The following is a 27954-nucleotide window of genomic DNA, read 5'->3' as shown; positions in this document are numbered from 1 at the left end:
ATTGGATGCAAGGAAACGATCTCAAGTTGCACCAGGGGAGGTTTAGACTAGGTGTCAGGAAGAATTTCTTCACGGAAAGAGTGGTTAAACATTGGAACAGGCTGCCCAGTGTGGTGGTGGAGTCCCCATCCCTGGAGGTATTTAAGAGATGTGTGAATGTGGTGCTTAGGGACATGGTTTAGTGGTGGTTGGTGACTGGACTTGATGGTGTTAAGGATCTTTTCCAACCTAAATGATTCTATGATTCTATGAACTTCTTTAGTCCTAAGAAAAGAGATGAAGCCATCTCACAGTATTATTCAAAGGCAAGTGGATAAAAGGGAATTTGTGATTCTCAGTTTTCACCCCAGAACCTGGAAAGGAATGAAGACTCTCACTTTTCCTTCCAAGTTTGTTCTTTCGATGCATCCTACTACATGTCTCTGTCCTCCTTCTTTCTTACTTTTGGGCACATAGTCCTGCCCTCCTCGTCTACATGCCCACAGCTGCCTGCCTTAGAAAAACTATCTTGGCCCCACACCATGGCAGAGCAAAATTAAGCCTCAACTTTTCAAAAAACCTGTTCTGGTTCCCTGTCTCACCCTCTTGTTCCCACATGCCAAGCTGCAGTCTCTTGCCTGGGTATGACTGGTCACCGCCAGAGCTCCAATCTACCAGGAATGGCCAAGCTATCTACAAAGAAGCCATGGCTAAGGAAAGCGAGGGTTTCTAAAGAGGTCATGGCAGTAATTCATTTTATGCATACTCTTGGCATAAATTCATTGTTTTTGCACACAATATGCTGCTGAGTTCCAGATCATTATTTTCCTAGCCACTCAGCACCAACACAACAGCTGTGGTTGACCAAAAGAAATGGAGGAGCGTGGTGAAGACACCACCAGCAGCAGCAGCAAGATCCCAGTTATTTGCCAAATGTGAAATTTTCATACAAGAACAAAACTAGAATAAGCATAGGCAAGTTTCTTTGTTAATGATGAGAGTTTGAAAGATGATCCCAGTGACTTTAATTTACTCTTCCTGTAGATTCTGAATAGAAAACTGTCTCAGCTTTCAATATCTTTGTTACACAACAGTTGGCAAAATACCGTTGTGCCCAAAGCCCACCACAAAAGGGAATTAGCAACCCCACATGCCAAAGAGGCAGATGGACAGGTAGACACACAGATTTAATGGCTAAAGGAAAAAAACTGGGAATCTGTGTAATGGCTTCCACTGCAATACAAGGCACAGAACCCCTATACAAATCCCCAAAACTCCTTGCTGAGCTGGGGACATCTCACAGGCAAACTTCCAACAAATAATGTAAATTTATTCAATCACTTCAAGTAAAGAGGCATACACTGCATTACTGGTATTTATTTTTTTCAGCAGCTCACTGATGTCACCGTGTCAGAACTTGATTTTCAGTGTGAATTTTTCTATTTCACAACCTCTAACTTTAATCCTCTGGATCACTTCGGCCTTTGAGCTATTTTATCAAAATCCAGTCCGTATAGTTACCTACAGACCATGGCTGAGCTTCCTTCTAACTTGCACTTGAGTTGCTCTCTCACTATGAAGACTCCCTTTGCAGTCACATTTGTAATTTTTTCTAAGCCCTTGTCATTTTTTCATCACCTTTTTGAAGTGTAGACAGCAGAACTGGGCACACATCTAGTGCTAGATATGTATCAACAGTTCTGTTTGCAGAGGAAATATGATCTCTTTATTCAGTACTGTCTGTTTATACATCCAGTGATCACCCAACCATCACTCACTGGGCTCACTCAGCCATAGCACTGCACCAAAAGGTCATATTCAGTCATTCACCACGAGCTGGACTTTGCTGTCAGAGTTACTGCTTTGTAACTTATAGACTTCATCCCACCAGAGCTACCTACTTATTTTGTTCTACTACTGTATAGCATTCCATTAACTCTGAACAGGTGAAAAGAAAAGACTTTATTCCAGCTGGGTAGGAATATGCTGTGTCAGCTTCAAGCAGAACTTCACAGTAAGAACAATTTGACAACTCGCCTCTAAAGCATGGCACTAACTGTAATTTAACAGGTCTAACCAGTTCATTTTTAGACCATTCATTTAAGTTGCATTTCCTGCTATCTAAGGAATATTCTTTGTGTGACAGCTCTAAAAGAATCCTGTAGGCTGCACCATTTATATTCTGAGAGAAAGGGAAATTGGACATGAAACTGAAAAGAAGAAAACTAGCAGGTAAGGAGGAGTCTAAGAGATTTCCCAGTATGGGTTATTTCCAAATACAGAATCCTATTTGAGTGCTCAGATACATGCAGAGAAAAATAAATTTATCATGTTCAGTCAGACATGCTACTCATTGACTATAGGTTATGGTTGTCATGGAAATTGTGTTTATTCACCTGATGATTGGCCAACTGCAGAAACATTTTTCACTGCCAAAGGTTTTCCACTTCTCCTTACATTCCAGCTGGGGACTGTGGAATTTCACTCAAAGAACTTACCACAAAGGGCATGAACTGTCAAAACAGGAGCAAAAGCATGAAGAAACTGCCTCCAAATACTCTATTTAACCTTAGCATAAAGTGATGCAATTCTTCCAAAGACAATGTGTTGCTAGCTGATATTAAGGTCAGCATGGGGTACAACTGCCCATTCTCAGCATATCTGAACTAGTTTATAAGCACTGGCTGAAAATACATTGGGGTTTTATGATTAACGTTCTATTATTTCTGCCAATAAACTGTAGAAAAACAATTTTATCTCATTCAACTAGAGACGCTTTAAGGGAAAAATATACAGAAAAAAGCCAAATGCCTTGAGATTGAAATCAGCAGTTCCAGGAATGGAGAATCAAGATCTTTATTTCAGAATTTATTGGACCAGAGAGGGGGGGCTCAAATTTGCACAATCTTTGTGCGAAGGGACATAAAGTAGGGGAACTCTATGCTGCTGACACTCTCAGCAGGGGCTGAAGACTGTTTCTGGCTGAAGTCCACCCTGATTTACAGTGCTCAGCATCCTATCAAGACAGCAACATGTGTTATTCCTATTATCTTGCATTCTTTCTTTCCACCCAGTTGTGGAGTACCGTCTCCAGCACTGTATAGTCTAGTGCTAGGAAAGATGGTAATCACTAAGAATTGTAATTATAATAATTGAACGGTGCAAAGACAAAATGAACAGAAGTTCTTCAAGGGCTCTTCGCTGCAGACACAGTTTCCAGACCAGAACCAAAGATTTGAGTTTTACCCAAATAAAGCCCAGTTATTTGAACTTCTCTCAAACTGCCAAGCTTCTGGTTGTATGAAAACTACACTGCATATACTTACAGCCTTGTTAACTACAAAACTAACAAAACTTTTGACCAGCCATCAAAGCCATTTTAGCTATGAGACAGGAAAATTGCACTGTTTTCACTACTGCTATTCTAATAATAAGTTAGGAGATTTTGCTCTGACTTAAAAGAAGGAAATTAAGAGACAAGGTTTCACCTTTTTGATTTCTCCTTTTGATAGCATTACACTTTGAAGAAGTAATCAGACATTTGATGGGAATGGGAGTCAAAGTGACTGTACAGATTAGCAGATCAGCACTTATCTGGTGAAGGAGAGAGCGAGGTTCAAGTCCTAGCCCCAGTTAATACTTGTAGAAAGTGACTTTTGCCACATGAACCACCAGAGTTCCAGATGTAGCCAGCAGCTGTATGGCCTGGGTTCTCACTGGGGATACATGAGGTAAGGACTACAAGTGTGGATCATGCAGTGCAGGGACTTTATGCAGAGTTTTACACAATCCAACTGAATCATTTAGTCTACAGCTCTTCCAAAGAAGGTGAAGATACATCTCTCTTGTCTCCAGAACAAGTCTTTCTGGAGACCTGTTCTCAGTCTAGTGTTTCTTTTAACCTTATTTGATACTTACCCAAACTGAAAGCATAGCATCTGTCTTTTATTTATAGAAGAGAAGAGAGCACTCCCTCATCTCACGTTCACACAAAATGAGATTAATACCCTAAGAATGCCACGGTGGCATCCCTACTCATGGCAGGGGGGTTGAAACCAGATGATCTTTAAGGTCCCTTCCAACCCGAGCTGTTCTCTGATTCTATGATAAGAAAAAATCAATGAACACACTCTACCCACATTCCCTGGAAATAGGTTGAATCTTGTAGGTAAAGCTCTTCTGAGAGCTCCTGCAAGGGAAGATGCAACCTTACATTAGCTCTAGACAGTGATCAATTTAGATAGCAAAATCTATTTCCTGATAGAGAAATGTTTTTTTCACAGGAGCTAGTTCAAGTAGAATTCAAGCACATGAGTTGTAAAAGACTTTGTACGGAGCAAAAATTTATTTAAACAAGGAGCTAAAGTGGGAAAACTCCAAATTTCTAACTATTTCTTCTGTATTTTCAGCTGAACAGCACTCAGGGCCCTGACTGCATTAATAGGCCCTAGTTGCCTTGACCAGCCTTACCTGCAGCGTTCTCACACACCCCACCCATGTGTGCAGGAGCAAAATATATATTCAGTCCTGGGCTAATTGCAGCCCTTGCTTGAGCTGTGTAGTAAGACAGTGTTAAATCTGTTGTCATCTCAGCCGCCACCTTGCCTTTGCCTGATCTTGAACCTCACTGATCTGGACTTTGACCATGCACGCATCTTGTCACTGCAGACCTGTCCCATCATGACTGGACTCTCTCTGACCATGTTTACCCTCATCAGCTCCAACCCTGACCTGTGGATTGACTTCCTGGCTTGACCTTGCACCTGCCTCATCACCAAAAGCTTGTCTGATGATCTGGGCTTCGGTTGAACCTGGCTCTAGTCTACTTTGCTTGTCTCATTTGACAATGGTGGGACTAGGCCTTGCCTACTTAAGCCATCGTCCTGCCAGTCATGTTATTGTCCTCAGCTCTCAGTTCCCTAACCCTCTGGGAGCAGCTGGCCCTCACTGCTCCCTGACAATCGTCAGCTACTAAGAAAATAATTCTCTGAAGGTGTGCTTCCCAAACTAGGTAAATGAACCCAACAGCTACTGTACATACTTTAAAAAGCCTGTACATCATAATGGCACATATTTACTACATCCTCCACCTTGACCTTCATCTCTCAGTCAGGAACTCACAGTCCAAGTAATGCGATATGACAGCATAGCTCTTTATCACAGCATTCTTTTTTTGTGGTTTATAAACACTAAAATAGATATTATTACTGGAGTCTAGTACCTACCACCAATATGAACAGAGCACTGACATATTATGGCTTCTTATTATTGCAGATGGTCTACAAAATCAGGGAAATGTCTCTTACATTCTCTTGGTGCTTTTTAAAGCTTTCTCCAAACCTCTAATAACAAAAAACTTACTGGACTCCCACAAGTATAAAACAATTTGTGGGATGGGGGAAGAAAGTTTCAGAAAATACACTCTATAAACTCCTAACCCTCATTAGTCTCTCACTCCATACTGAATGCTTATAGACCCCCCTCCCTGACCAGGGAGGTCAGGCATGCCCCCTGCTTATAGCCAGCTGCTAGAGGAAGCATGCTTCCCAGCACCTTGCAGTGAGACAGAAGCAGTTCAAAGTATCAGACTTGTTGTGCTGGAAGACTGGACAATCCTGATCTAATTTGTAACTGGAATATAGGAAAACATCCTGTCTTGTGTGCAAAGTTATATAATAACTCATTTTCAAAATTCACATGCACAAAAAATGTTGAATGTCTTCCTTTCAAAGTTGCCTTGCATCTAGGTAAATACTCTACTTACAATTTCAATGAAAGGTAAGACTAGAGAACATTTATTAAATTTGCCTCATTTTCTTGTCTCACCTCTGTTCTAGACAAGTCATTCCAATTCCTACTCCTTGCAGCCTGAGATTTCCTTGTTTTGGTAACCAGCAGCCCAGCACTAGCAGAAAGACCAGTGAATGTTTTCCACACATATAAGCAGCCCACAATAGATGCTAAACAAAGCTGTAACATTTTGAGTCCATAAGAAAAAAGAATCTGTAATTCTGAAAAATGTTTCAAGGGCAGAAGGGTCCAGGGGGCGGATGTGCCCCGTATGATACCAGACGTGGAAAATTCTATACCTTCATTGTTTGTAGACATTGCGTTGATCAAAGCAATATTTCTTCAAATACTGTAAGGAACACAGTGTTTATATACATCACACAGTATTTATATACATCACTAGAACTGTGATGGCCCCTGCCACCCCATGACTGCAGAGAGGACTGCACTAGAAAGCTGAACGTGAAAGCTGAGTTATGTGAATATGAATAACCTGAACAGCTATTTGGTATGGAAGAATTCTTTCAGATGGTAACTCATGGCAGTAGCTTCTTAATTTTATTATTTCTCAGAATGGTGACTGTAATAAAGACAAACCTTCCCCCTAAAGCAAAGATATTATATGGGTAGAGATGCATACAGAGACCATGAGACAGCAAAAAGACTACTGGCTACTTTCAAGTTATAAGAAATATGATAACAAAGAAAAGCTTTCCTGAACTAAATGCAAGAGAAGAAGGAGGTAACTTTGTCTATTGTCTCTCAGGTACAGGGAGACTAGATAAGAACATGAATCCATAAGGCATCAATTATTGCTGAATAAATGCATAAATTAAAGTGTTCTGATACATACCAGAGCCTGTCGTGAGTGCATCAACATGCTCTGCAATCTCTTTCCTCCTCATTTTAGGTGCTTAGCCACCTGTGCTCAAAACCAGCTCTGGAAAGGCATGGCTGTGTAACCTCGGATCAGATGCCACAGACAGATGTCACAAGATGTGTGAGAGGGCTCCCACCTTTTCTCAAGAACTGCACTGAGATTTCACAGAATCACAGAATCACCTAGGTTGGAAGAGACCTCCAAGATCACCCAGTCCAACCTCTGACCTAACACTAACAAGTCCTCCACTAAACCATATCACTAAGCTCTATATCTAAACATCTTTTAAAGACCTCCAGGGATGGTGACTCAACCACTTCCCTGGGCAGCCCATTCCAATGCCTAACAACCCTTTCAGTAAAGAAGTTCTTCCAAATATCCAACCTAAACCTCCCCTGGCACAACGTTAGCCCATTCCCCCTCATCCTGTCACCAGGCACGTGGGAGAATAGACCAACCCCCACCTCTCTACAGCCTCCTTTAAGGTACCTATAGAGAGTGATGAGGTCTCCCCTGAGCCTCCTCTTCTCCAGGCTAAACAACCCCAGCTCCCTCAGCCGCTCCTCGTAAGACTTGTTCTCCAGACCCCTCACCAGCCCCGTCGCCCTTCTCTGGAGTCGCTCGAGCACCCCGACGTCCTTCTTGTAGTGAGGGGCCCAAAACCGAACACAATACTCGAGGTGCGGCCTTACCAGAGCAGAGTACAGGGGCACAATCACTTCCCTAGCCCTGCTGGCCACACTGTTTCTTATGCAAGCCAGGATGCTGTTGGCCTTCTTGGCCACCTGAGCACACTGCTGGCTCATATTCAGCTGACTATCAACCAATACTCCCAGGTCCTTCTCTGCCAGGCAGCTTTCCAGCCACTCATCTCCCAGCCTGTAGCTCTGCTTGGGGTTGTTGTGGCCCAGGTGCAGGACCCAGCACTTGGCCTTGTTGAACTTCATACAGTTGGCCTCAGCCCACCAGTCCAGCTTATCCAGATCCTCCTGCAGAGCCTTCCCACCCTCGAGTAGATCGACACACGCACCTAACTTGGTATCGTCTGCAAACTTACGGGGGATGCACTCGATCCCCTCATCCAAATCATCAACAAAGATATTAAAGAGAACTGGCCCCAGTACTGAGCCCTGGGGGACTCCACTAGTGACCGGCCTCCAACTGGATTTAACTCTATTCACCACGACTCTTTGGGCCTGGCTATCCAGCCAGTTTCTAACCCAACGAAGCGTACACCAGTCCAAGCCAAGAGCAACCAGTTTCTTGAAGAGAATGCTGTGGGAAACGGTGTCAAAAGCCTTACTGAAGTCAAGGTAGACCACATCCACAGCCTTTCCCTCATCCACTAAGTGCGTCACTTTAGGGCCTCACCTTTGGTCCCTGCCTGTGCCTGGCCTTATACCACATTAATACGGAGCATGACTCAGTGGCTTGACTTCCTGGCTTGACCTGGTCTTGTGTGGCCATCACCAGATTCTTGTCTGAGCCTTGTTGCCTTCACTGGACCTGCCCTGCTCACCTTCTTTGGGTGCTGTGGGACTGTGCTGCTGTGTCAGCAAGGTCTCAGCCCCTGCCTGCCTTGCTGCCACCCTCAGCTACCAGCTCATCTTTCCTCACAGAGCAAACTACACTTGCTGAGACAGTATGAAGAAAAAAAAAGTCTCAATACTTTGCAATATCTAGTCAGTGAAATTCAAATACTAGGTTTCCTATAGGTAAGCATTATGATAGAGCAAACTGTGACTAAAGAAAGCGTCCTTTTTTGAGTTTACAAATACTTATGTGCAAAGGAGTGCAGAGTTACTGTTTCATGCAAAAAGCAGGCCATGCAGTGAACACTCCGGCTGCCTGAAGCACCGAACTTCAAGTCAGTTGGCAGGCTATCTTCAGTAGAAAATGCCAGACTATGGCCCACAACTTCCTTCTGAGGAATTCCCTAAAATTAACTGATTGTGCTTCTGGTACAAGATCTGAGCAATCAGCATCAAAAGGACTAGCAGAACAGTGGAGCAAGCACAAGAGGATGTGTATATGAATGTATGTGCACATTTGGGAACTTCCTTCAATACAAAACTAGCCAAAATCACACAGTCCTGTTGTGAGAATGTTAACACCCAAAAGCAGATACAGTTCTGGCCCACTGTGAACTGCTGTCATACAGCTGCAAACAACAACAAATGCAAATGACATTCTCTGCATCTATAAATCAGAGTTTATATGGTAAAGCAATACCAGGAGGTTGTTACAGTTTAGCCACACCTGTGCTGCTACTGGCTAAAGCAGTGCATCTGAGACATCCAAGGATCTGGGATTCCAGGAAATGCAAAATTATACTGAGATATGACTCTGCCCACTAACACTTAAACCATATGATAATAGCAGTATAATAATAAACAACTCCCAATTAAGTATTGTACTACAAAATGGAAATTCTTATGCTTCCCTAAAAGAGTAAGTTACAGTACAAATGAGGTTACGTTTTGATCCATTCATACCAGTGGAAATGTAGAGTAATTCCAGTGACTTCAGCAGAGTTCCTGAGTATTGACATGTCGGTCCAGGTGGCATCAGAAGCTGGTTGATTGTCCTTTCCATTGCTTTGCTTATTAAGACTCCATGCGTTATACAAAATTATCAAGTTGTGGCAGAAAGATTGTTGAGTATTTGTGCTATTCAGAGTGGGTAAACTAATTTTTTTTTTTTTCTGTGGAAGCAAGGCTTATAAAGACACGTGGGCTGTCCAAGGGCAAGATGGAAGATTGTGATGTTAGTTTGCTTGTAATTTCCTTTCTATTTTCTTTCTTCCCACAGTGTTGCTTGAACATGTGAGACTGTTTCAGCTATATATGAAACATGTGAAAATGTCTCAGAGAGATTAACCACTGATAATCAATATGACAATTACTAGCTGTTGAGGAGAGTTCTTCCCAGTGCTTCCCTGCTTATGGAGAGACAGCAAGGTAAGCTTAGGTCTTCACTGACCCCAGGGAATTCTTTCAGGAATGCACTCTTGAAGACAATTAGAAGAAGAGCTTCCATTCTCTAGTGTCATTATTAGAAACCAAAGTTACCACAAGATGCCAAGCATGATTCTTTACTTTCAGAATTCATGAAGTTACTTGTCTTATATTATGTTTGCCTGCTAATCAGGCTATAGTATTCAGACATCATTGACCCATGAGAGGCTTTAGTGAAGGATTAGTCAGTTCAGATAACAGGTTTGCATATTAGAGTTTAGCAAAATAACAGCATCTCTACAGGGTATGCGTTTCCATAATTAGCACTAGACTGTAACCCCTTAGATCCTGTGAAACCCAAGAAAATGCTCCCCAGGGGCTCCATGGAGAAGACTTTGATTCCTCCAATAACAGCAATAATTTCATGGCATTCTTGATGTCTGATTTGTGGTGATTGTAGTGGAATATCTTCATGTTAGAGAAAGAGAAGAGAAAAATGGTGGGATTGTGGTTAGCAGGTTGTTGGAGAATGGTGTGGACAGTCTGGAAATGATAGGCTTCTGATGCAGTTTCAGGTTTCCATCTTGCTTTAAAATCTAGTCATAGGTAGCCTTTGCCTAGGTTATCAACAGATTCCAGCTGTTCTGAAGGCCCTTCTAGGAAAGTCCATCGATTGACTGCACTGGCTTCTTGGTGTTTTTGAAGGGCCCAAATAATATATGGAAACAGCTGATCTGACAGAGAATACTATGTACATGCATACTTCAAGGAAGTGTACGCTTGACTGTATTTCAACACACAAAAAACATCTGAGATTTCTCCTCTGTAACAACTGAGTCCACATCCAGATCTGAGGTCACTTTTATAAAGAGGGTGAACAAACCCTGGAATTAAGCTTTGACTCTTAAAGCTGTTCTTAAAATGCAGTGTGTGTAGACAGCTCACCCACAAAGTGAAGAGATACAGGAACCAGGAACATGCAGCAACAATGACCCACTTGTGAATGTAAAAACACTGTGGGGCTTGGATTAGGAGTATGACAGGGAATGATGACAGGACCCTCTCCTGAAGCCAGGAACTCTGAGGTATGTATGGAGTTAGAAGTTGAATCTTTTTTTTACTGCTGAACGGCAGTAGGTTTTATGTATTTATGCTTGTTTATGTGCTAGAGACCTTGGACTCTAGAATACTACATCACTACATTCTGATAATCAGCTGTAGTTACCTGACTTCTTCAGAGACTTGTAAATAATGGCATGAAAGTTGAATTCTGTAATCTGACTATATGGAGTACAGGGACAGGGCTACTGATTCTGCAAACTTCACCATTCAACTTGAACCACAAGCAGAGATAGATGGAAACGCTCTTCTAACAGGTGACTACTGGTACTTAATACCAATCCAAATAGTTAACTAGGTTTATGGATCACTAAACTGGCTGAGCAACTGTGCTCCCTGACTTACACTATTAATACGTCAGAAACTATGTGTCCCTGCTGCAGACAAAACACAAGTAAGGTTAAGATCTTGTGGAATGAGTTTGCTGGTTCAATGGCAGGCAGACAAGCGTACAATGGGAACTGAGAGAAACCTGAAGAAATCTTGTATCTGAATAAATTTACCAGTACAAGATTCATTAACAGAAACTAGACCAAAAAATAAAAACATACTGTTTTGAGAATAGCTAAATCTGCACAACCATATACAGAGATCAAGCCCATGAAGTAAATGGAAAAAGATCAGTCACTCATACTGTGTTGTGTGCTTGCATATAAAAACTCAATTTTATTCCTTATACTGTCATCAAATTTCTGAGCATTCCTCTTTAGCCTGAAAGATCAATAGACAGTTTTCACACCTCTTTTTGCTCAGAAATACTGTGAATACATTTCACTTCTTTGTTCAAAGCTTGACTTCACATCATGTCTTCTTCCCTACAGCCAGAGTAGGGGATAATACGAAAAATGCTTTCTTGAATGAAAGGTGAGCAGAAAGATTGGGCTTGGCTAAGGTTTTGCTTTTCTAGTTTATTGAGATTAGAGGTGTATAATAAGTGTTGGGTTTCACAGTAAGACATCTCCGCTCGGTTTATCACATGCCAGTCATTCAGCCTTTCTACTCCACAGTATGCAGAAAACCTTTACATAAGTAGTTGGTCTCAGCAATGCACTTTTCCAGACTGTGCATTACAGATTCCAGTTTCACTACCCCTCACAACACCCCAGAACAAAATGGAACGGAAAAATAATAAACGTTCTGTAATTTTTTAGCTCCCACTGAAGACATACACAAGCTAAAATAGAGTTTCTGTGTGGATACGCTTCTGAAAAGTAAAAAAAATATTCTTTTAAGTATAGCCTTCTCCAAGGAATAATCTTGGTCTAGATGATGCTTCAGTATCCTAGTCAGACCCAGACAGGGCCCTGAATAATGATAACAGAACCTTCATCTAGATTATATGCGAGAGAGCTGATGTCGAGATGATGGACAGAAATAAGGCTTTTGGTGTCCTGTGCTGTTGAGTGAGCAAATGGCTGCATTATAGTTCACCAGAACTGAGTCAGAACAATCCCCAGAGTTGTTTCTGGGTGTAAATAATACAATAAACCAGAACCATATAGATGACTGCCACAGTGAAATCAAAATCTGATTGAACAAGGCCTAGATTTCCAGATTCCTACAGCTAAGAAATTGATTTATTAGTATCCATGTTTTGGGGGCTATTCCAGAAGAGAAAGGAATCCAGAAGAACTGGCCATGCTGACTTACTTGGTGATATGAAGCCAGATACCATAGATGAATGGGTACATTCTGTTCTGAAGATGAGTTTTTCAAGACAGAAATTCCCCCGCAGACTTCCTCCATCCTGCCAGGCTCTGCCTGGCTGTTCTTTGTCCAGATGTTGATGTTTTCCAGGTGCTGAAAACAGAGAGATGATGCTATTTGCATATGAGGTAAAAAGATGTAGAATTGAGCATTGCTCATGCTGCTTATGGCCCCAGCCATGCTGCTTCAATCAGTTACATCAAGCACTGTGGTGGCAGAGATAGCAAAAATGGAGGGGGTGCAGGAAGGCCCACAGTCCCTTCAGTTTAAGGGCATGAGGCAGAGGACTCCTGACCTTTCAGGAGTGGAGTTCCTTTGATATAAACTTCTTTCACCATGCTTTTGTCAATGGTACAGCAGCTGTTTGATGGGTACTTTGCGAACATATGGTCACCTTCGCCATTAACCCATGTAAAATACATTAGTATAAAAGCATGCACCATGTCTGGGCCTCTTGCTTGGCTTCAAAACCACGCCTTACTTGTGCGGACTTTGTTTCAAATCCAGAGTATTCTGGGGTCTGGGACTGTTTTTGTTTTGTGTCTTGTTCAACACAGAGCATGCTGAGACTGCTTAGCACGTAATAAAATAAAGAATAACCCTAAATGAAGAGGAAGCCTTGAACTATGGAAAGAATAAAAGCATTTCAAAGGTGTCCTGACAATGTTTTACAGGTTTCAAGCAGCAGCTAGATGGCTCACGATGGAGGTCTGCTCTTTCAGACTCAGCATCTCTTACCCTAACGCTCTGAGCCGAAGAAAACGTTTGTTTGCTGCCAGTGCTTGTAGTCACAAGGGCAGCAGCCACCTTCTGAGGACAAGAGCCTTTTGTGCTGCTGCACATTCTGCTGCAGTAAGCACAGGGGTGAGACCGCACCTCACCTTTTATCCCAATTTCACACATTGGCTTCACAGCATTAATAAATTGGTTTCGTTTGCCACACATTTGGCAGGAGAATTTTCTAATAACATTTTTATCCCCTTTGAGAACATGAATCACTCACACGCCGAGTATAAAATTACTTCCCTCCCTCCCCTTATTAAAGGCACCGCACGTTAGCAGGGGTCAGACACTCAGCGTTGCCAGTGGCAAAGTCAAAAACAAGGGCATGGCTGGGAGGCACGGTTGCAAAGCTCAATGCTTTTCTTTCTTACGGGCGGCAGATAACCTATTTAGCACTCCAAATATACGGTTTTCTCCAGCTGTCAATCCTACCTGCTCGGGGTACAGATTGAGAAAACGTGTCAGACTTACCGCGCCGCCCACACGGCCATTCCAAACAATAAATAAATAAAACGTGCGCAGCAGATGTCCACTGCGGCTGTGCTCTCAGGGGCCGGCAGAAGCTCCCCTTGCTGACCTGGCCATCCTCCCCCACCAGGCCAAGGCGAGACAGGCCGAGACAGGCCAAGGCAAGCCAGGCCGAAACAGACCAAGTTGAGCCAGGCCAAGCTGAGCCAGGCCAAACGGGGCCGAGCCCGGCCAAGCCAGGCCAAGCCGAGCCAGGCCAAGCCAAGCCAGGCCATGCCGGGCCTGATCTTGCTGCCACCAGGGGGCAGCCAGGGCCGGCCGCTCCCCGCCGCAGGCACCTCAGGCCGGGATTGGGTTTGGCTTGAGATTTGCCAAAGGGTGGGGGGCAGTTGAGTGGCAAACCGAAAATCACTGTGCTCGCACATTTCTAAATCCATCTGGTTTTGATTTCTGGTTTAAAGAAAACAAAAAAATATATATAAATCACTTTTCTGATTTCCAGAGTAATGGTGGTTTTCTGTTGTTGTGTTGTGTTTTGCTTTGTTTTGTGGTGGTTTTTTTTGTTTGTTTGTTTGTTTGCTTGTTTTTTTTAAAGGGAGAACTTTGTTTAGTGTTTACTTTAGACAGCAAGCAGGTCATGCTGCCAGAAGCAGTTTAGTAGATGACTTGAGGAGTATTGTACTTTGATCGCTATATTTTTCCCAAATCCACACCTCAGTCAAAATACACCCTTTGAAAATATATAGAAGACGTCCTCAGATCACCTTTTCTCCCACATCCTTGGCAGAGACTCCCTGCTATGGATGAAGACAGTGGAAAGAGAAGCAAGGGCGATGGCAAGAACCATCACAGACAGGGAGCTACAAACGAATTGGGGCTGCTGGAGGGATCCCAGGCAGTGGAGGAGATGGGACATGCATGTACATAACCTGCACTGCTGCTGAGTCCCAGGCATGGATTTCTCATTTCACAGAAACCTGAGAGGTGCTGGGGAGAATCCCCCACATACCACACTGGTTTTCTCCTTGAGATCTTGCAGGTTACATGCTGTACTACCTAATGCAGTCAAAAATTAACTGCCCGGCAGCAGATCTTCAAGATCACAAGGAGCTTTGCTGGGAAGGGTGTAGCTGTGTAAGGAATTTAGACATCTCCAGGTCTGGCAGCAGTTTTGCTGGCCTTCTAGCATATCCTTGGAGTGACCAAATTGTTGGTTCTTGAAGGCACTTCTTCCTTTTTAATGAGGCCTTTGCTTTTAATTTCTGAATTGTTCACAGGAATATTCATATGACAGTGTTACACAGGTACAGCAAATATCGCTTGATGGCTCTATGTCAATGATGACATTGTGCCTCCCCCATGTTACACTACAGCACATTGTGACACCAAATGTCAGCAGATTTTTCACCATTTTTTCCTAATAGGCTACTTGTTCCATGAAACTTGTCAACAGTTCTTTTAACAATTTTAAATCAATCAGGGATGTGTGAGAGTTCATATTTAGCATAGCATGCAAATTGTTCCATAGCAACATATTTGTATTTAAATACAAAAATAGACCCCTCAAAAAGACCAAATTTAGTGAATGCCACAAGCATGCAGTTGTTCGGTAAGTGCCAGGTTCATAGCTGTAGGCTCCCACACTTTCCACATTTGACCCTTTAAGGGCTGTGCGCTTCCTAGCTTCTGCATAATCAGCAAAAGAGCTGAGTGACCGGCTCAAAACACAAATGCAATCCGAGGCATCTACCCTCTTCTGTCGGTATTGAAATAACAGCCAGCAAGAGAGCCTGTGCTGCAGCTGTCTGGGTTAGGTTTGATTGGTCAGATAAATCACATTGTATTGTTTCCATTCCTTTGGCTGGGGGAATGTGTAAGCATTTCAAAACTGAATGCCTATGCATGAGAACTTAAAACTAGTTTACTTAAATGCACACATATGTATTTTTGACATTGACTTTTTACAGATTTTCTTGTCAATAAAACTAAATTGCTTGACTGTTCACAGAAAGTTAACATAAACATAGCCAAAGTGAATTCAATTTTTTAAATTGTATTTTAGCATGTGACTGCATTCAGTGACAACTTTGTCAAAAGGAATGATAAAGTGACTCCATGCCAATCACTGCATTGAAGTAATTTCTCTGACTGACAGCCCCAGTCTTTAAGAAATAGCAGAGCAAACACCGAATGCCTATTTCAGAGCAGCAGACCGCTGATTTATGGCAAGTTGCGGGTAATGGAATTGTCTCAGCTCATCAGAGGATGCAGACACTGTCCAGTTACTTCCCAACTGTGCAAACGCTTTTGTTTCGGAGCTGACAACTCTATACCTTTTCACCACATTTCAGGTCCTTCTTCAGGTTGATGGAGAAAGCCTTTCAGCATATAGCAAAAATCATGCCTCACTATCTTTCCTAACTCTCACACATCCCTGGGAAACAATCACAGCTGTTCTACAGAAGGGGTCCAAGAAAACCATGCCTACTCACCCCCTCAGCACCAAGAAGACATTAAAGGAACAGGGAAAGGGAATCAAAAACTGAACTTTTAGCACAGTGGCTCAACCAAAAGGAGGGAAAGATAGGGGAACATAAGTGCTGTCAGAATTTTGGGGACAATTATTGATAAGTCATGTATGGAAGTACTGATGAATTAATCAGGGGCAGAATACTTGGTGCATTTCTAGTATTTCTAGACTTTGCTGTGAGTCCCATTTACCTGAAGTCTGCATGGCAGCTTCTCCTCCAGCAGATTGAGAGCAAGGACACCATCAGCTCCCCATGAGTCCATTCCTCGATGTCCATACAGCCATAACTGAGTGACCACAGCTGCTCACTTTTTGTACCACTAGCATTATACCTTGCTTGTCTCCCTTGACAGGCAGCTTTTCTGGATGCATTAGTACTGTTGTGACCATGGCTGTTAAACGGAAAAGATGTAGGCAGGGGCTAACTCAGTTTGTGATATTTAAAATCCGTTATTGTTGTCTGGAGACTCTAACAGACCTGACTGATGGATGGGGTCTAATTCATGTAGCTATTGTAAGGTTGCTTCAGTAATGATCTATCCTCAATCAATATGGCTGCGACAGTCTCTGCTTCCCTTCATGTGTGAAGCAGCTGCCCTTGTTTTCTGAGGATGTGGGGTGGAACTGACACAATTAAAGGTCATCCTCCATCTGGGAAGAGAAAGTTCTGGTCTACAGTGAAGCACAGGGGCTGGTTTCCATTTTGTTAGAGTTATGTAATCTCTAAATAAAAAATAATTCCGTTGTTCACTACAAGATCTTGTTGCTTAATGCTCCCTAGAAATGGCTGCCAGATTCCTGTAGGAACATAGCATGTACACAGCATTTTAAAATCTGTATAGATGGGGAGTTCTTTAAATTGTAAATGAAAAGCATTGTTTTATAGAAGGGAATCCGCTTTTCCAACTGAAAACCATTAGTGCCTGACTTTCAGAGGTGCTGTATTCCAGTCAAAGCCAAAGGCAGCTGCTTTTGGTTTTGTGCAGCCTCTCTGAAAACTATAATATTAGCAGTCTACAATATTAACAGTACGTGTTAATAGCAGGCATGTTAGGTACAGGTGAGAGAGACATGGAAATAAAGGAGGGATGCAGGGCATACACAGAGAAGCAAAATTAGACAAAAGAGAAGCAGCCAAGCTTTTAAAGAAGAGCATCAACAACAATTTGCCATTTCAGATTTCATAATTCCAGATTGATAATTCCAACTGAACTATGCTGCAAAACCTTAACCCGTAAGTTTAGAGCTTTTCAATTTAAGTATGTGTGCCTAGGAGACCGTGACAAAAAAAATATATTTCTACAAGGGATTAGAAGAGTGCACCCTTGCTTGTTTTGGATAACAAAATTTAATTAACTATTTTCCCCTTATCCTTGCATATGCACATTGTTCAACGAAGTGGACAGGTTGCAATATTACCTCTTCAATCTTCACATTTGATTCTTGAACCCAGACTCATATCTTGAGGATTGCCTACTCTTCCTTTACTCAGAAAAGTATCTTTTAACTCCTATGGATTTCTTTCTAATTCTGATGAACCAGCATAACTTAAACTGTGGGTGATCCATATAGAAATCAAAGGCTGCATTTCACTGTGGCCTCTGCAACAGAACTGGAAATCTGGCAAAATTAACGAGCTGGAGGTCCCCAGGACACATCAGAGTTTCCATGGCATTGCTCTCCTGGGCCATCCTGCTTGCTAGCAGAATCAGGCTCAATGGCAGGGACAATGTGCCAGAGAAGGCACAAGGTATGGCTGGAGTACACTATGCCCTGCGAAAACACTGACTCCCCTGAGTTTCTGCTGAGGTGGACCCTACTACTCATGTACTCCTATAGGTACATTTTTGAGTTGTCTCTTCAGCTTGAGCCTTTCTGTTAAGTTGCCACATATGTATCCGTTATGTGACCGACAATTTGTTGATCTAAACTTAACTAATGTGCTTAACTAATGCATGTTAATATAAACTCTGGCATTGTTGACAGACACACTTGGTCCTTTAAAGGCTGTTTTTAATTTGTTTCCAGTATATAAATATGTATTAATTTCATTTCGTACATATCTAGTGTACAGTATCTGTGGATACTCAGCATCAGTTAAGGTGTCTAAATTTATAAACCAACAAAATTGTGAATATTTATGTTTGTGGAGAATCAGTTAGGTGCATCACACTATATATATCACAATACCTGACATTCTCCAACTTGACTGCAGAAAATTACAAGAGGCTTTTTAGAAGGAAAAGCACAAATTTAGAATGACAGACAGACTGGGATCTGTCAAAGAACTAGAATCATAGAATCACAGAATCATGGAATATCCCGAGTTGGAAGGGACCCATAAGGATCATCAAGTCCAACCCCTGGCACCACACAGGTCTACCCAAAAATTCAGACCATATGACTAAGAGCACAGTCCAAATGCTTCTTGAACTCCAACAGGCTTGGTGCCATGACTATGTCCCTGGGGAACCTATTCCACTCCATGACAACCCTCTCAGTGAAGAATCTCTTCCTAATATCCAGCCTGAACCTCCCCTGTCGCAGCTTGACACCATTCCCTCGGGTCCTATCACTGGTCACTAAAGAATTCTGCTCTAGTTCTGCTATTTTAAAAATACTTTCATCTGTCTCTAATCTCATTAGAGATTAGAGCTTGCCATCTCATTACCAAAATTCACTTTTCCTAGGCCAAAACCATGGAACAATGATAGTTAGACACTGAACCTGCACTGGGTGGGTTGTCTGCGTGGTCAGTATCCTTTGCTGGCAAAGACTCTCTGATAGAAAGAAAAACAACAAAGTTTGTTTCCCCTTCTTCAGCAACAGAGATAACTAAGCTAAGTAGAGTTTACTGAGGTTTGCAAGGAAAAGTTAGGATCTAGCTACAGGTAAAGATGCATGTAGGCTTTTATTGTTACAACCGTTGTGCTTGGCTGCCATTTATTTTGAAGTTAATGCATAAAGAGCAAAAGAAATACATGCAAACACAGAATCTGAAGAAAATGGGCTTGGAGGTGCTGAGAAAAACTAGGATCAAAGGTTAACAGTACTGTGCAGCCTACCTGCATGTACAGGACAACCCTGAGAGGCTTAGCCAGTCGTGGAAGTACCAGCCAGCATGGTTCTCTTGAAACAGAGAACTGAAGGAATCTAAAGATAACTAAACCAACACAACTTTAGGATTTAAATCTCCCGCTTCTTCCCATGACAAAAAAAAAGCTCTTCATTTTACTTTCATAGCCACCCCAATACAGGAAAGTAAGGGTCTTTTACAAGACTTTCCTCCTTCTGCTGCAGATCATACAGCCCTACCAAATGGAAAGAATCTGATCAGTATTTGTCCCCCCTCCATTATGCATAACCTTAAGTAAATTTAGACAATGTGGTGTTTAAAATGTCCATGATTCCTCAAGTCTCATGCATGATAGGATTTCTATTCCATCTAGCGCTACTGACACAGGGATGTAACAGTAGGAATTTTTCAGAAAAGAGCTAGAAATTAAGAGTATCCTTAGATCCTAAAATCATTTCCTATTAAGGTCAGGAAAAAAATGAAAAAGGGTAACACTAGTCACATGGAGCAGTACTTGAAAAACACTTTTTGATTTTTGTATTCCTAAAACAATTTCCTGCAGACGTGCTATCTTCCTTAGAGATTTCACATATGTAGATTACAGCACAGCATGTATAAAAAAATTGCTTTTCTTTCCCAGCCCCTTTAGAAGCAGTCCCTGGATTCCCAAAAATCTGTGGATCACAGGTTGAAAACCACTGACATGAGGACACTGCACCTCATGGGAAAAGATGAGAAAAACTGTGGATTAAAGATACAAAAAATAAAGGTGGGACAGTCATGTAACAGACTAGTAATTACCAAGTTTGTTTTCAAATCAAGGTTTGCTTTGTTTCTATGTACGTGCTCTTATTTAAACAGCAATCAGCTCAGGGAATTCAAGTGGTGTATGTTAGCCCTCAGGTATGACTAGGTGGTCCAGTTATTCCCTCTTCAGTCATGGAAGACCGTTAGAATGGTGATAGCTGTGCTTAGTTTTTGCATGCTTGTAACGTATTTTGCTCCATTACATCTAAAGCTCAGCAAGGCTAGATTATAAAATACTTGGAGGCTGTTTTGGCATTTTCACACTTACGACTCTATGCTGATGTGCACATGTGAGCACCTTGAAGGTGCTCTATGTGCTCTGTTTTGAGGAGAGCTCTGCACTCATGGCCATTTGACATTAGACATTCTCAGCAGCTAACAGTCATACCCAGGAAAGCACATTTGCCTTGCAACACTGAATACTTGACCCCTCACCCCCTTTACTCCTATTCACTGGGAAGGCTGCATTAGGGAAAACAGGCTACACTTAAAGGAGCTTTATGGAAGGAACAAAAGCATGTGGCTCTTCACAAACAGATTACCAAGATAGTAAACATCCAGCAGTGTAGAAGGAAATCTCCGCAGTCTTTAGACAGCTGTACAGATGTCATTAATGAAAAGGAAAGGAAATCTTTTCAAAGTGAATATATGCCTAGATCTGCCCCTGTGCATCTGTGCCTGAAGCAGAAGATCTGAGCATCAGTTTTTAATGAAGTAGAGCCTGAAAAGAATTCCATATATGTTAGGTGATGTAAAAGCATTCTGTCATTGAACAAAAAGTGTTGCAACCATGCCTCACTGCATGAATCAAATTACAAGAAAAACAGTAAGAATCCAAATGTGGAAGATACCTCATTGTTTAAGATTGTTAAAACAAAGCATGCACTGTTGTGTGTAAGATTGCATTGGCAATCAAGAAGTGGACAAAATTATCTGATGCTTGGGTTCTCATTTGTATTTACATAGACAGCATATTCCTAAGGACTGAAAAAGGGCACCCTTTTATTGAATCTTCTTAGTGAAAACTTCACTAAGCAAGAGATTAGTATGATTCACTCACCCATGCTGCGAGTATGATGCTTTTAAAGTGAGTAAAGAATCTACTGTTTATGACCTGATCTATCTGATACTGCTTTGCTGCAAACATTTCAGTATCTTGTACCCCAGGCCGTTGCATCCTCTAGGAACTGACACCTTTTGTTTATTGGACTCAAAATGAGACAATCCATCATAAGAAAAACAAAACACACACAAAAAAAAAGGGGGGGGAGGTGGCAAGAAAAACAATTCACCCTATTTAAACATGGACATTTTGTTTCTCAATTTTGACAAAGGATGAAGTATCCAATATATTGCATTGCCAATGATGGCTCATTATAAAAGGCTGCCCTGCGTGGTTAAAAGCATAGGTGATTGTACTGGTTGCAACAGACAGAAGTCTCCAGCAGGGTCTTAAATCCAATGAGACCCTCTGTAGGAACAACACTAGGAATCAAAAGTACTGAAGCCATGGCCACTGACTCGAATGGAGGCTCCAGAGTGTTGCAGCACAGCATCCCTATGAAGAGCTGAAAGTAGATGTGCCTCACCTTCACTCATGCAAACTGCAAGATCTCTCCTAAAGCACAGTATTAGCACAGGGCAAATAAAAACCTAATCAGAGAGTTTCTCGAGGAACGGAAGGTGGAAATGGGGGTGAGCACAGGGCGCTTCACTCTCATAGAGACCCTGTGTACTGACCCCCAGTGGCCACCCAGAGTTCACATCCAGCATCTGACCCAGACTTCCAGTCTTACCCAAGTCTCAGAGGGAAAGCTGAACACCAAAGCTCTGTGTTGTTGCTGCAGTTCTGATAGACGTGCTGCAGTATGTCACTGAAAGCCTGACAGTCCTGTTCCCTACGGGCATCCAGTCTTCCAGCATCAGAGAGGTGAAAGGCAGCTGCCATTCGCCTCAGCAGCAGCTGGAGAAGCCACAGCAATGTGTAAAGAGTGTCAGAAGTGAAAGCCTCAGGGGCAAAGAGGGAAAGAAACGACGTCACTGTAATGGAAGCCTTTTCTACTTGTCTGTCTGTCTGTCAGCAAGGACTTCTGAATCAATAAATACCAGTCAGAATGCACAATTCCTGCTGACCTGCAGTCCCCCCTTCATCTCTGGAGAAAATAAACATGGGTTGTGGGTGCTGAGCAGCTCTGCCTTCTTCAGAGCTTCCATTGTATTTGTGTTTGCAGTGTTTCAGCTGGCAACGCTGGGCAACATTCACTCGGTAGTCCCAGGAACTTGGAGGAACTCCCCAGTTATTATGAGATTATCCCTCCATTGCAAAATAAACGGTTCTTCAACGATTCCATCTCAGGGGTGTTCTCTCACAGATGTCTGGGTGTCAGGAGGGGTCAGGACAGGAGGGACTTGATTTTATGTATAAATCCTCTCAGTGCAAGCTGCAGTTCCCAGAACAATGCCCTTCACTGTCCAAAGCATCCATGGGAACAGGAGCTGCCTCTGGAAAACCAAAACTAGGCTCTCTGTCTCAGACCTCAGCCCATGGCAGCACCCTACACGCCTGGAGGCAGCTCAAAATCAGATGCAGAAGGGAGCTTCTGGTCACTTGTTTAAGGAACAGAAACATGAGATACCATATCCCAGTGTTCCCCATTCTTCATGAAAAGCGTTGTGTTTTGGGATTCCCTCTCTGTCTTATTCCATATCTTAATAGAGCCATTGGTCCTCGCTATCAGTCACTGTTCCCAGTGTAGTTGTCAAACTACTGATTTAATAACAAAAGGCCCAGCATCCTCCATGCTTGCTATTTGCTTGGGGGGAATGCAGGGAGAGAAATGTCTTTGTTACTTAATTTACTAGCAACAGCAGTAGACTGTCATTTTGTATTTCGTCTGGCCACCAAAAAGGGGGCGAGACATACCTCACCCATGGGCTTCACAGGTACTTGATGACAGTGGAGTGACTCAAACACTTTCTGGATTATGTTCCACTTTCACCAAATTGGGCTGTGGTGGCGATAGATCCCTCCGGCTTTATTCTCCAGTACCATGGTGCTGCTTGCTACTAGCCTCATTCCCCATTCCCAGTTTCTAGTTCCAGATTTACTGTATTTTGTTCTTTGGGCCTGTAAGCACAATAAAACAGAGACTTTTACACAATGCCTGGAAAACACCTAATACACTGTGACTCTCCATTGACAATTTATTCAAGCCTCTTTTCTCCTTTTTCCCCTCAACCCTTCAAAATACTTAGTTATAAGCTAAAAAGAATGAAAAAATGGGGTTGTTCAGCTTGGAGAAGAGAAGGTTTCCAGTACCTAAAGGGCGCCTTTACAAGAAAGCTGGGGAGGGACTCTTTATCAGGGAATGTAGTGACAGAACAAGAAGCAATGGCTTTAAACTAAACTAGGGGAGATTTAGATTAGATATAAAGAAGAAATTTCTTACTTTGAGGTTTAGTACCAATGGAACAGGTTGTCTACAGAAGCTGTGGATGCCCCATCCCTGGAGGTGTTTAAGACCAGGTTGGATGGGGCTCGGAGCAACCTGGTCTAGTGGAAGGTGTCCCTGCCCCTTCAAAGGAACTTCAAAGTCCTGCCAATAGTCCCAAATCATTCTATGAAAGATACTTTGGCCTTGGGGAAGGTTCTGGATTATTTATTTGCTTCTTCAAATTCTGAAAAAAATCATTACTACTGACATTTTCAGACAGCAGAGAACAGAGCAGATCTTCTTCAGAAAAGAACAAGTTATGCAAATATTCTAGCAAGTTTCAGGTCACTTGTCTTCAGAGCTACGTGGGGTCATTCTGAAAGCCAAGCCTCCCTCAGAGTTTTCAGAATTTGTTTTCCATGTTTTTGTACAGAGCATTATTGTTTACAACGCAGTCCTGCAAGCCTGAGAAACCATCATGATGCAATCCTGAGGCTGAATTAGTATGAAGGCAAGACACAGCTCACCAAATGTCAAACAGAAAGTGTCTGGAGGGTCACAGTGGTAGAGAACTGGTCTCACAGGTGATGTGCACAAGACTGTGTGACATAAGGTGTTCAAGAGAAACTTCTCACAAGAAAGGGCAGGATAGCAATCAGAAGTGGTACGAGCTGGACTTGGGGGGCACAGTCTGCTCTGCTGTTTACTCAGAGACTCTGACTCCTACAGCTCTGGAGCCCACATAAAAATCAATTATTGTAAGTCATGCTATAGAAATCACAGCTTATATTTCACAAAGTTTCTGGCTATTTTAGCTATAGAAATAACTGAACCAGGGGTAAACCATTGCAGCATGTAGAACTGCCTTGGAGCTGGAAACAATAGTTCTCACATCACCTTCTCCAAGTGTTTCAGTCACAGCCTCTTGAACTCATTTATTCTGCAGCAATGGAATTTGGTAGTTTCCCATAACACATAAATTCAGTATTTTGCCAGTACCTGTAGTCAGGATCCCAACATCAGTTTCTGACCAGCTTGCAACCCAAACAAGTAAAAGCCAGAGAACAGTCTCTTTGTGTCAGTTGAGGTAGTCCTGGCACATGGCAGCATTGAGGCTGAGAATTGTGATCTGATAAACTGGTAAAGCCATCTACAAGTTATCTCCTTCCCGGGCACATACCAGAAATAAAGCCATGGACTATGCTTCCTGAAACAATACTTCATTAAACAGGGCCCTGACAACAGAGATAGATTGCCTGGAGACATTGTGGGGCCAAGAAAAGATAAAAGCTTTCTTAAAAGAATGGTTGAAAATATTCATTGCCATATTGTGGTGATGACTATTTTCAGCAGCTATGGGCCACAGCTGCACATGTTTGTGTGAAGAAAGGAAGACAAGTATGAAAGGATTTTTTTATATCATTACAGTTTGGTCCCATCTCATTACACAAAACACAGAAGCTGGCTTAGCAAAGGATGTGTGAATCCTCTCAGATTGGAACAGAGCTAAGGTAAATACTTGTTAATTAATTTTATTTAAGCCATTAATGAAATTCTTAATCTAACTCACTTCACAGAAGGGTAGGCTATGGCCTATATATTATACCAGGTTTATGTACTGTAGAAATAATACTATGTTAAGAAACTATTAATGTTGCAAAGTCAAACGTTCCAGTGTTAAGGTTCATCAGCAATAAGCCTGACCTTATTTTAGGCCTATCTATGAGCTACCTTGCAGTCTTTAATTACATATCCGTATAACATTTTTCCACTGGATCACTGCTGTGGAACCTGTGTATTTGAGGTCTTCTTTTATACTCACTGCTCGATAGGTGTTTCATGGCTTACTTACGGCACATCAACCAAACTCTGCTCTGCATCATCAATTTTCTATGACTTTTTTTTTCCCCTGTAATATTTGATTTTGAAATTGCCAGCTTGAATTAACTACAGAGTGGTCTATTTTAGGCAATAACCATCTGAGGTCCATGCCTATCCCCCGTCATGTTTCCATTCCCAGCTGTAAGTCCCCCGCCCTTCTTCTGAATATCAGGATTGTCCCTATGTCCTCATTCACAGTACTTTGGTCCCTACCTTCTGTAGTCTTGTCAGAAAGGTTCCTTCTTCCCCATGCTCTGTCAGAGGAACACTGAAAACACAACAGAGGCAGCAGTGCTGTTCATCTCCTGTGCCCTGGGACAGCACAGCCGGACCACGTACCCCGCTGCTCCTGTGGGAGAGAAGGTCCACCCCTAGATTTAAGAATACACAGACATTCTTCAGAGAATATGCATTTCTAATGTCTTTGTGCAAAGTGGGTCTTTCCAAGGCTCATAACCTGAGTAAATGTGGGAAATTTTTCATGGAAATAGCCAAGTGCACATTCCTGACATCAGAGGGATCTCCCACACCAATTGCTGATCAAAAGGCAAGGCTTTGATATAAATTAGGTAGAGAATATGATTTCTTACTAGTATTCCTCCAAAGTTTTTGAATACGTACGTACATGAGAATAAAGTCTCCTTTTGTGTTTGTGTGTGTGAAAACTCAATTAATTATTCTTTCCTCCTTTCCAAACAAGGGGAAAAAGAATGATGCAAGGCATAGAGATTTATCTCCAACATGGGAAATTTCATCCTAGTTACTTCAAATGTAGAAAGTTCATGCATAACTGAAAACAAGGTATTATAATGATTGGTGCAAATTGTCAACATACTTAATTATAAACATTTTCTTATATGTAACAATCAGTTTCCTGAAAACACTTTAAGTTATTTCTGTTAAATGGAAAACAAAACTCTGTTTTGCTCTCATATTGATTAAACTGTGCAGTAAGATCTTGCAAGTATTTAGTCAAAAACTTGTTGATAATCCTTCCTATGTTGTATTTAAAATGTTTGGCTCAGTCTGTGCAACCTCTTCCACTGAATTCCCACAGACAGCCCATAGTCATCATAACACAGAGTTTTTCCCCAATATACATGACGTGGATAAAAACAGTCAGGGAAGGAATTTGATATTGTCAAAAGTATTTAAAGGCTGTAAGAATGAGCTTACCTAAGCATTGTTCAGGTTGTTTTGTTTTCAATGAGCTTTTCTCAGACCGAAACTAAACATCAGAAATGCCTGGGTAATGGTAAGAGGTATTTGCTGGCACTGCTCAGCAGCAAAGAGACACAAACCCCATTACATGGAAACATTAAAATAGGACCAGGCAAAGCAGTACAGCAGGGTGGCCAATACAAATTAACAGGGGATCATTAAAGACTCCAAGCTATCTGCATGGGGGCTTGCCTTCCTCTCCTTCTCTTGCCAGCAGCCCATCCACCTTCCCAAGCCCCATGGCTGCTTTCCCTCCAATCCTTGCCCTACTGCCATGGCACACCTTGGTCTCTACTGGGGTGGGAGGCATGTTGGGGCCTGACTGGGCCCGTGCCATGCAGTCTCGTGTGGAAAAATCACTGGAGAACAACAGCAAAACATAATATCTTGTGGTAAAGAAAGGAGTGACCAGAAGTGAACTAGCAAAATGTTAATGTATATTCCTGTGGCAATGTGGTCAGGGTGAGCTCCAGCTCATTTTTTTAATCAATCCTGGCATCAGGGTTGAGGCCTGATTAGGAAACGGAATTGTCTTCTCTCCAGAAAGGGCAGAGCAGAAGGTGATTTTTCTGGCCTGGGTTGAGGTGCTTTAAAAGGGGAGCCCGAGGCTCTTTGATAGGGGAGCTGGCAGTTCTGCTGCTTTGGTGGTACCTGTTTTGTGGACAAACAAATGACCTCAGTTTCCAAGGCTGTCAATCTGGAATCCCTCGTCAGCACCAAATTAATTAAAATGTCTTTAAAAAGTGAATAAAAAACATGTAAAGAGTGCTAAGCAATCCAGAAATCTGAAGCTTGAAGCCCAAGATCGGATGGTGGAGAGGGAGCAGGGGGTCTCTTTCTCACCTAGGTAATGATTATACGAGCCCCATAAGGACATAGTTAAATCAAGTATTAAGAAGACTGCACTTAAGAGGGGGAAAATATGTCAATCACACTTTGCCTTTGACAAAAGGAAATTCCTTGAAACTGAGAACGGGGAGAGAGAGGGAGGGAGAGTGTCTCGTCATGTGGGTGGCCAGGAAACTGGAGGCCAGAAAAGTACGAGAGAGAGAAAGAGTAAGAGACGGGGGGGGGGAAAAACCCACCAGACTGAATTCTAATCCAAATGCTGTGAGGCGTTCACACCAGGCCTTGTGAGAATATTAACAAGGTTACAGGAGAGGGGCCTTTAGCCTCGGGAATTATTAGTGAATATGGAATTATATTTGCGCAAACACAACCAGATGCAAGCGGCTAAATGCTCTGCAGATGTGAGAAGAGACGGAGTGCGTTCCAAATGGGCAGCAGCTTCATGTGTTTTAACCCTCCGTCATGATGCCTGG

General features: G+C 42.3%; 1 long non-coding RNA gene across 3 annotated transcripts in view; it reads right to left on the bottom strand.

Moving 5' to 3' along the window:
* The window catches only part of LOC136791776 (uncharacterized), a 50560-nt gene that overhangs the window by 13122 nt on the left and 9484 nt on the right, over nt 1–27954 (bottom strand). For 2 of the 3 annotated variants that reach the window (XR_010834392.1, XR_010834389.1), the window contains 3 exons: nt 25625–25760; nt 16405–16605; nt 12376–12525 (listed from right to left, as the gene is read on the bottom strand). This is a non-coding gene — a long non-coding RNA (uncharacterized lncRNA). The remainder of the gene's footprint in view (nt 1–12375; nt 12526–16404; nt 16606–25624; nt 25761–27954) is intronic. The other variant, XR_010834393.1, reaches the window with a different exon arrangement.

The sequence above is a fragment of the Anser cygnoides genome, chromosome 1, assembly GCF_040182565.1.
Source record: "Anser cygnoides isolate HZ-2024a breed goose chromosome 1, Taihu_goose_T2T_genome, whole genome shotgun sequence".
Taxonomy (NCBI): Eukaryota; Metazoa; Chordata; class Aves; order Anseriformes; family Anatidae; genus Anser; species Anser cygnoides.
Note: the sequence above shows the minus strand (reverse complement) of the source record. Positions and strands in the feature narration are given on the sequence as shown.